Source organism: Dendroctonus ponderosae, unplaced genomic scaffold (assembly GCF_020466585.1).
Source record: "Dendroctonus ponderosae isolate FM_Combo_2020 unplaced genomic scaffold, Dpon_F_20191213v2 Dpon_F_20191213_1, whole genome shotgun sequence".
Lineage (NCBI taxonomy): Eukaryota > Metazoa > Arthropoda > Insecta > Coleoptera > Curculionidae > Dendroctonus > Dendroctonus ponderosae.
In genome coordinates this window covers 27513973-27524491 of record NW_026017110.1, presented here as the reverse complement: position 1 = coordinate 27524491, position 10519 = coordinate 27513973, and positions in this window count along the sequence as shown.

Sequence of the window (10519 nt, the reverse complement as noted above, 5' to 3'; positions counted from 1 at the left end):
ATAGGAAGCAAGAGAGGCTGTTAGGTTTAGGTTTAGATTAGGTACTTAGGTTAATTTAGATTTAGTTATATGAGATATCTTAAGACACACAGAGTATTAGACACTCTAGCGATGTTAGCATTAAGGATCCGTAGAGTAAGTAGCAGTAAGAAGTTTATGTATACTTAACTGAAATAAATTATGTTTAAATGAGCAAAAACAACCTCGTAAACTAACTGCAATGTTGAAAAATCAAAACCGAAATTTTTCTTCGCTATAGAAGCGAATTTGCGATACGAAATGCATTTCATACTCATTTTCGGACTTCGCAATTTACAGAGAAAAATAATGATAACATAAACATAAAATAAAACAATATGCGCGTTAGCAAAAATGCCCAAAAATTCTTTAAAATGGCCTGATGATGAGTGGAAATCGAAAAATTTTTCAATTGCGGAACGGACTTTGCCTCACAAAATACAGTCATAAACAGTTCTCTTACTCCGTGAGTACTTGAACGAATAACCAGCAAAAACAAAGTCGTAAACTAAATGCAATTTATAAAAAATTAAAAATATCTTCTGATGATGACTGAGAATCAAAACTGTGTCCACTAATAGAAGCGAATTTGCTCTACAAAATGCAGCCAACACTCATTTGATAATTCATAGATTTTTAAGAGGTTGCAACAAAAGCTAAGAAAAAGGATGGAACAATCATAGAAATAGTCAAAAAAAGAGCAGCGAGTTTTGGGATAATGAACGGCGTAAGGCAGAGAGAAGAATTATGAGTAGAATGTAATAATTATTATTCAAAGTGACGATGACAGATACAAGTAATATACAGAAATATGATTAGCGCATTTGGTTAAGGACTCCGACGTACAGGGCCAAAATATAATGGATTAGAGAGAGGCATTAAGAGCTTAACACTAAAGTGCGTGAAGTCAAACAAGAGGAAGAAATAAAAAATCAGATGAGAACAAATTACAGTTCTAATAGGAGAATTAATGGTTTTAGGCGCTTAAGAGAGCAGATGCAAAACAGTGTAGTTCAGGTAAAGCCACATTCAATGTCGTCATTATGTTATAATATATAAATATTCTCAAAGCACTGAAGGTGAAATGTTTGAGAAGAATTTAAAAAGTGACCATGGAGCATAGAATAATTGCGTTGTAATTATTCAAGTTCGATTTCTATGAATCTTGGCTCTTCTCAGGGTCTAAGCACATTTTTTTAAATAATGGATTAGAGAGAGGGATTGAAAGCCTAAAACCAAAATGTGTGAAGTGGAACAAGAAGAAACATTTAAAACTTAGGTAAAAACGACGTACAGTTTTAATGAGTGAATGAAAAGTTTCAAGCGCTTAAGAGTGCAGATAGAAGACAATGTAGGTAAGGTAACGCCAAATTGAATGTTCTCATTATGTTGATAATGAGAACATTGATCCTCACGATGTTTAATATTAAGTCAGAAAATGATTAACCAAAAAAAGAAAACTTTTTGCAAATAGGCGTTTCACAAAGAAATGCATAACTTATCAGTCGAATTACACACATGTCTGAACGCGAAAACACTTGTTTATTTTGAATGACGCAACCCCGATAGAAAAGAAAAATAATAAACAAATATATTTAGTAAGCAAGAGCAGTGCAAAGCCTGAGAACAGTTTTTGTCATGCTTCTACCGGACTGAATGGAAAAGCTTTCGCTTGTCAAACCGTCCTTTTTCACCACCCAACCATAATTTGGGTCAATTATCGCGTGAAAAGGTAATCTTATTATTTCCCATTCATGCTATTTAGATAAATTTTCGCATAAAAAGCGGCTTTTGGCGATGAAAAGCAAAAAAAATATTCAAAGCGATATATTTTTCAATTCTTAATTTCCCCTGAATGGATGGCAATTTATTTTTGTATATTTAGAGAAGTTTTTTTTATTAAAGCTCTGGTCAAGATTATGTATTTTTTGCGTAAAAAAGTAACTTTTAAAAATGTTGGCAACAACGATAACAATTTTCATAGTAATTTAGGTTTGCTGTTAAAAACCCATATATTTTTCCTCTGATAAAAATAGCAAGAACGTAAAAAAATGATCCTAGAATCCTGGTTTAACCAGCATGACAAGAGCCAATGTGCCCTGTACCCATTTAGGCATCACTCTTATTAAGTTCTATTTCACGCTTGGAATGTTACCTTATTGCAGGCATCTTCTCCGACACATTCCGGCCATTTAACTTCTCCATAGAACCGCCAATCCTCGCAACTTTATTGCTTAACTAAACAAAGGCATCGAATTTTCCGATTTATTAGATTTCCAATACTTGTACGAAGCGGAAGTTTCAACCGTTCCAACAAGCCAAATTATATCGAAGACGCTTCTCTGGATTTTATTTATTTGTCTGAGATATCTAGCAAGAATTGTCGTCTTAAGGAAATGCTCTAGCATACACAGAAAATATACTCACAACACACAAAGTCATTTTGAATCCTCCAGCTCTAGGTGGGGGTAGCAGGTAGACTACTACTTTTACTTTACTTTTTCGAGTCCGAGTCGAGAAATCATTCCATTCAAAATCTTTCTGCCCAGTACCGGGCTACGTCTATGGCATTTTCATTTGCAATCCACATCTCATCGATGGAGCACGTTGCAGGACATAATGTGCATCCCAGCAGATGGCCCATGTTTTGTACCTCCCCACATTCACAGAGGCACTGTTTGTCTTCCAGTCCAATTTTGACCCTGCACAGGGGCTTTCGTTGATAGGGCAGTTGTCGGGCGGTTCCACGGTGGCACACTGAAGAAAATTTTCGAGTCTTTTCCGTTGTTGTTCTTGGCAATAATGGACATGGCGATCGTCGAAGGTTTGCTTAATTTTTTCTACGTGTCCTATACCCATTCTTCTTTCGCTTGGTTCTACGAAGCCCGCTGCGTTGTACAATTGATTGATTGGTGTTGGTTTCATGCAGCCAGTAATAATCCTACAGGTTTGGTTTAAGGCGATATCGACCTGTTTTGCATGGCTTGATCTGCACCCAACTGGGCAGGTATATTCTTCAGTTGAAAAACAGAGGGCTTGCGCCGATATTCTCAAGGCTTGAGGTTTTGCACCCCATTTGCTTCCGGCCATCTTTTGTACAAGGCTATTTCTAGCAACTACTTTTTGTCTGGTTTTGTGGCAGTGCTGTTTGTAGGTTAGTGTTCTATCCAAGATTACACCCAGATACTTTGGTGATTCAGCGTATTCTAGTTCTTTGCCTTCAGCAGCCTCTAGCAGGTAGACAATTGTGTAGCAGGGGAAATGAAGGAATGAGGAAGAAAAAAAAGCAAGGGGAAACCTTATGAAAACTCCCTAGACACAAAAGAAGCGGCAACATTTAACAATATACAAATCATTATTATCGTAACCCAAGATTCTGCAGGGGAAGAGATAACGCAAGCGAGTGGTAGTCACCCAGGAAAATTCCTGTTTATTTAGAATATACCAATCAGTTTCTAAAATAATTCTGCCTGTATGGTCATTGGGTGAACTGAGTAGCTTGATGGCTATGCTACCGGTCCTAAGTCCGGATAAAGGAGGAAAGTTCCAGGATCACTCTAGCACCCAACCCTGGGTAAAAGAAACCACAAGCTTACAGAAACGGACACTTGCGTCGGAACTGGACTGATATAAGCACGACGACCCATACGAGAAAACGGACAACGAATTGGAGGAAGAAGGATCACTTGGAATGTGAGATTATACTTACAAACACCAAGAAATTCTAAAAGAACTAACAGATAACAAGATCGATATAAGCGCCCTACAGAAAACAAAGATGAAAGGAAGAAGCCAAAAAAATACGCAGAATATATTGTGAGTTGAGAAGCACGAAAGAGCAAGAGAGGGTGTTGCAATGGCAAGCAGCACGAGATACCAAAATTATATAAAGGAATGCCACTACATCAGCCCACGAATTATAGCTGTAACACTAAAGTCAGACGACCAAACAATATGCATCAGAAGACAACAGACCGCAACCCCTGAGAGACTCGGTTTTTGATCAACTCCAAACCGCAATTGACTCACTGCCAAGTGACCAACCCATGACAGTGCTTGTGGACGTTAATGCACGAGTTGGATACGGAAAGCCTCAGGAACTAAACAAAGGTTCAACGAGAATGTGCTGGATGATAACGGGGAACTAATGACAGATTTATGTAGTCACAATGAATTCCGTATCAATAATAAGTTACTCTATCTAAAACCCCGCAATAAACTAAGATTTGCAAATAACAGAGGCCACACATCGACTATCAATTACATTGTGACTAAGAGTCAATTTCACCCAGATACTCGAAATCAGAACGGTCAATTTGACAAATATAGGAAGCAATCATAACCTTTTACTCGGAAGAATTAAATTGAAAATACGAATACCAAAACAACCAAGACCGGTGATATCAACACAGAAACTCAATATTGAGCTGCTATGGGACCTTACGATAAAGAACCTATGCAAAAAAAGATGACAACGAAAAATCGAAGAAAACCCAATCTAGCTTGGAAAAGAATCAAGAATAATATCAAGAATTCAGCAAGGGAGGCACTTGGAGAACGAACCATAAAAGTGGACCAAGTAATCAACTACAAGACAGCATGGTTCCACCCAGAAATGAAGAAGTAGTGCAAAGAACAAAGAAAAGCTTACCTACAATATTGTACTATGCGAACGCCAGAATCATATAATGAATATAAGCAAGTTAGGACCAAAAGTAAAAAATGAGTGAGAATAACCTAACACGATAATTGGGAAATGTTCTCCAAAAGCCTGGAAGGTGATTTCTACGGGCTTCAAAAGCAGATCTGCCGATTCATAAGATCGCAGAGAAAGGAGGTCAATGAACGGCTAGAACTAGCCCACATAAAAAAGAAAGAGTGGATCAGATATTTAACCAATCTGTATAAAACGACAAACACGGCAGACGATTCTACCACACCAGAAGTAACTATTATCGAAGATGCCACGATCAATACATCCGACGTAGAAAACGCACTACAGAATCTAAGAAATAGAAGAAGCACCGGGCAAGACGGTGTACAAAACTAATTGCTGAAATACGGAGGGTAAAAACTAACAGAAGAATTAGCAATTTTAATACATCAACACAAAATCCCAGTTGAATGGCGAACCAGCACTACTATGCTAATGATCAAAAAAGGGGACAAGAAAATACCATCAAATTATAGAGGAATATCCCTTATAAGCGCTGCTCAAAAACTAACAACTAAAGCAATTACGAACAAGATCAACAATCTTACATCGTTGGCGGTCGAACAACAGGGGTTCAGATCCGGAAGATCTTGCACAGACGCAGTGTTCGTATTACGACAAATAGTCGAGAAGTCGATTGAATACAACAAGCCAGCGTCTATATCTTTTGTTGATCCAACTAGAGCATTTGACCGTGTCCAGCTGAAAGACGTCCTGCATCTACTTTACAACAGAAAAATCCCACACAATCTCATTAAAACTATAGAAAACATATATACAAACAATAAAATAAGAGCACAAATAGGAGACCTCACAGAACCAATACCAGCGGGTAGCGGTATTCGTCAGGGGGACTTCTTGAGTCCTACCCTTTTCAATTTATTAATATAAGAAATTGTTCGAAGTGTTCGAGGTCTAAAGAGATATAAAGTGGGGGATGCATAAATCAAAATAGTGTGTTATGCTGACGATGCGGCTCTCATTGCAGAAAGTGAAGATGATGTACAAAGGTTATTGCACTTATTCAACTTGAAAGCCAAGTCTCTAAATATGGAAATATCACCGACCAAAACAAAATGCTTAACAACATCAAAAACCCCTCTAAGATGCAATCTGCAACTTGCAATTAAAATAGCTTAAATGCCATATCGTGCGATAAGAGTATGGGAACGGACACTAAATCGAGGATCTACAAAACTGTCGTGAGGCCGGTGATGACATATACCGCAGAAACCAGGCCAGGAACAGTGAATACCAAAAGACTCCTAGAGACAGCTGAGATGAAAATAATCCGTAGAATCACCGGAAAGACACTGCTGGATCGAGAGAGAAGCGAATATGTCAGAACAGGCTGCTAGAACAAGAACATCAATGAATGGATAGCAAACAGGAAGAAGGAATGGCATGAGCACATAAGCAGGATGGACCACCGCAGACTTGTGAGAATCGATCGCGACAAGTCCCCATTGGGACGAAGAGACGTTGGGTGCCCCAGGAAACTGAATAAAGAATATATCAATATCAAGAAGAAGAAGAAGGAGTTTCTAAATTAGCGACATGAAATGTGAGAATTATGTAAATGTCCGAGAAAGTAAGAAACATCGAGCGATACACGGAGCTATAAAATTTCTACATAATTGAAAAGTGAATGATACTTGGAAAACTGAGAAAAAGAAGAATTGGTACATTGCATGGCCCACTGGCCATTGTGATAATTTCTTATGATGGTCTAAATCTATGGGAATGCGGTACTTCGCCGTTTTGCGTTGCCTCCCCCACCCTGCGGTCTCTTGCTTAGAGCTTAGAGCATTAGGCCGGTCGTGTGTATATAATAGTGTAAGTGTGTAGTGTGTGGGCCGGTCGGGGTTTGGATGCTCTTTCGTCTAGGCCTGCGTAACACTGCGTTGAGTAGCGCTTTTGAGTTGTTGCCGCTCTTTAAGTTAATGAGTTTTAACTCACTGGTTAAAGAGTTATAACACATGGCCGGTGACGGAATTTTAACATCTAATAAAAAATGTAATCAACATTGCTTTTGCGCATACGATTGCTTGAAACCATATGGTCGAAAACGGGATAATCCGGAGATTTTGAAGAAACGAGGTGATGATGACAAGTTTTCTAAATATTGATTTTACGCTTTTGCTTTCTCTGGTTGTTTTTTGAGAAAACCTAAATTTTTTCGATTGAAACAAGATAAATTTGTTTGGATTTTGTCCCAGATTCAAAGGTAAAATAGTTATTCGAAAAAAAAATGACAAAGAAGACCACTTTTCTTATAATCTTCTAACTTTTTTGCATAAATAACTCTCAGTTTGCTAGTATTTTACAGCAAAACGTTAGAAAAAACGAGTTCTTTAGAATTATTCAAATAAAAGTGAAGAAACCGGAATTTAAATAAACCAAATTATTCACAGCGACAAAAGTGACGAGTTTTCCGAATAATTGATTATGGGCTCTCACTTGTTCTGTTCGGAAAAATATTTTTGGGAAAAAATCGAGAAAAAATTATTAGTGTTTTGTTCAAAATCAATTTCATCAATTTTCACAGAAAATACCTGAAGATTGTCAGTATTTTGAGTAAAACTAAAAATAGTACGTTTTTTGCGTAGAAATGATTGCCTAATAGAAACTTTGCTAAAACTGGAAAGACCTGAAATCTTATAGAAACTTGAAAAATCTTCAGAGCGACGAGGATTGCGAAATTTCCAAATATTTTTTTGGAAACTTTCGCTCTGGCCGTTTTTTCAAAATAATTTTTAAGTACTTTCAGTAAAAAAATGCATAAAATTATTTGGTTTTGGTGCAAATTCGAAGCTGAAACGGGGATTCTAAAGTTCCTTGCAAACCGATAAATGAGGGGATTTTCTAGCAAAATTAATTTTGTCGTTTTTGGCTGAAAAGGCCCCATTATTCTCAGAAAAGACGAAAATATTCATAAAAGATTGTTTGTTTTTGTTTGTGTTTAAAACTTTTAGTTTTGTGATCGGTTTTTGAGCAAATCTGAATGGTTTTCGGGAAAAAACGGGAGAAATTTGTTTTCGTTTTTGTAACGAATGCGGCGCTGAAAAAAGTTTTTGTCAAATTCCTACTAAGCTACGGATTTATCTTATAATTTTTCGCGCAAAATACATCCAGATTGTCAGGATTGTTAAGTAAAACTCTACAAAATAGAGCGTTTTTGAGTAGAAAAAGTATACCAAAATTTTTTTTTTCATAACTAAAAACGCACATTTTTTAACACTCTACAGTTTTCTGAGGAATGGGAGTGACGTGATGAAAATTATGGTTCTCACCCCAGGTCAATAAAATAATAAAAAGTCCCTAGGTAAATAATGAAAGATGTTTACGTTTTTCATTATTTACAGTTTTAAAATCACTGGAACTTTACCACTAACTAATTTTTTGTCTTTTCCAGGAGTTTTTCAAAGAAATTTGATTTGTTTCTGGTGACCAAAAAATTACATAGAAAATTTATTGGAAATTCCAAATCTAATTAAATCAATTTAGGAAATTATCCGTGTTAGTAGTAAAAAAAATTCTATATATACTTCGGTCGAGAAAACTAATAAATACCTCGCACATAATAATAATATAATCGTTTACTTCTCTACCTAGGTACATAATATACTATTTTTTGCGTTTTTCATTAAAAGCTTTTAGTTTTTTGATCGGTTTTTGAGGAAATAAGATTTTCGGGAAAAAATTAGGACATTTATTTTCGTTTTTGTTCCGAATTCGACGTTCGAAAAAGTTTTTGTAAAATTCCTACAAATCTACAAATTTATCTTGTAATATATGTAATTTTTCGCGTAAAATACATCCAGATAGTCAGGATTTTTAAGTAAAACTCTACAAAATAAAGCGTTTTTGAGTAGAAAGCACAGCAAAAAAAATTTTGTAAAAATTTAAAAAATTTAATTTTTTTTTAACAAACTACAGTTTTTAGAGGAATATAAGTGACCAGTTTTCCAAATAATTATTATAAACTTTCGCTTATTCATTTAGTTTTTTAACAGAAAATTATTTGTTTTTGGTTCTAAATTCGAAGCTAGAAAGGGATTTCCAAACTTTTTACAAAGCGATGCAGGAGGCGAGTGTTCTAATAAAATGTATTTCATAATTTTTCACTAAAAATATCTTAAGATTGTCAGTAGTTCTAAGTCAGTATCTTTAGAAAATTGGGAGAATTTAGAAAAAAGCGTAACTTTGCTAAAACTGGAAAATTCTGAAATTTTGAAGAAATACTAAAAGTATTATTGATAAATCGCCCTTAAGAGAAATCTAAAATTAAGTTAAATAGTCACAAACATTTTCCCAGCAACGGAACTGAGTTACAGCGCCGGTGCGTTGGGTTGGCGCAGCAAGCCATCGCGTTGCACTGCGCCAAATCATAAAAATTCATTGATTTACCCCCAAACACATTTTAATTTTTTAATAACACACTAGCGCTGTGTAATACGAATTAACTCATCTATAATTGTTGACTAATCGATTAGCGGATCGCATTATCTGTGTACACGTTGAAATTAAGTAAACAGTCAGTCCCTGACCACATAATGAACCATTGAAGGGATAATTGCAGGAATTGGACCGTGCATCCGAAAATCCCAGCTCGCATTGAGGCTACTGGTTACTTACTCAAGACATGTGGAAACAATTTACCAGTTTAATCGCGCGATTTTTGTCGCTTTATTGATTGGAAATTTCATTGGGGCATTTATCGATATTACATGGTTAAATTAATAATGTTTCTCTATTTAAGTGGCATTTTAGTTATATTATCCTTTCCAGTTGCTAAATTGTGAAGGGTGCAAAAACATCGCCCTGAAATTTGTTTTCAATTTTTGTAACAAATTTAAAGCGCTATTATGGGTATCGAACTCACCACCTACATTCCTCCTACGGTACTTTGTCCTTTCAATTGCCCCTAAGAAATATGCAATTGGGGGAATCTAGTAGTGCTCCCGCCTAGAAAATTTCAAACTTCTGTTTCATTCAACTCAAAAATCATTCCATCAATATAAACCAAATATTCGCACTTGCCCAATACTAGGAGTCAGCAGTAAACAGCACCCTTTCCCTTAAATCTTAATAAAGTAAATTAAACCGCAAATTAACAAGCTGTAATAGGGCAGGTTAATAGAGCAATAAAACATAAATACAACCAATAAAATATTAACGAGTTGTCCGCCTAATGAGGACCGTATTTTTATCGTCCAGTGCATCAGCGAATACAAGATTCTGGCAGTTCTGTTTAATGATGCTCAACGAAGTCTGAAAACTGAGTCAGGGTTTAGAGTTTTCCTTTCCTTCTTTTATTTGATGTGGGCGTCTGGCATGCATTTTTCTATAGAAGTTTTTCACTGAAGCCTAATTTACTCTCATCATCAAAATGTGTTTAAAGAAAATGATCCAAGAACGAACGATATTTCAAAGCAAAGAGTGATAATATTTAATGTTTCCAGACATTAAAAATTAAATAAAGTTGTCACAATTGGCTTCAACTTCATGGTTTTGTAACGTGGACAAAATAATGCGAAACTTCATATAAAAAAGTTACAATTCCTAAAGAATACAAAATGAAATCAGTTTTCAAAATCGAATTATTCAAATTCAATTTCTATGAGTCTTGGCTTTCCTCTGAGTCTAAGCAGATGTTTTTTTAAACTGCAAAACTCTCAAGTTTTTTTTATTTCTGCTTGTTCGTTTTAGATATTGTTTCGATTTCGTCATTGTTCTAATATTTTTTCAATGCCTTTAAAATCCGTGAATTAATGGTTTTTTGAG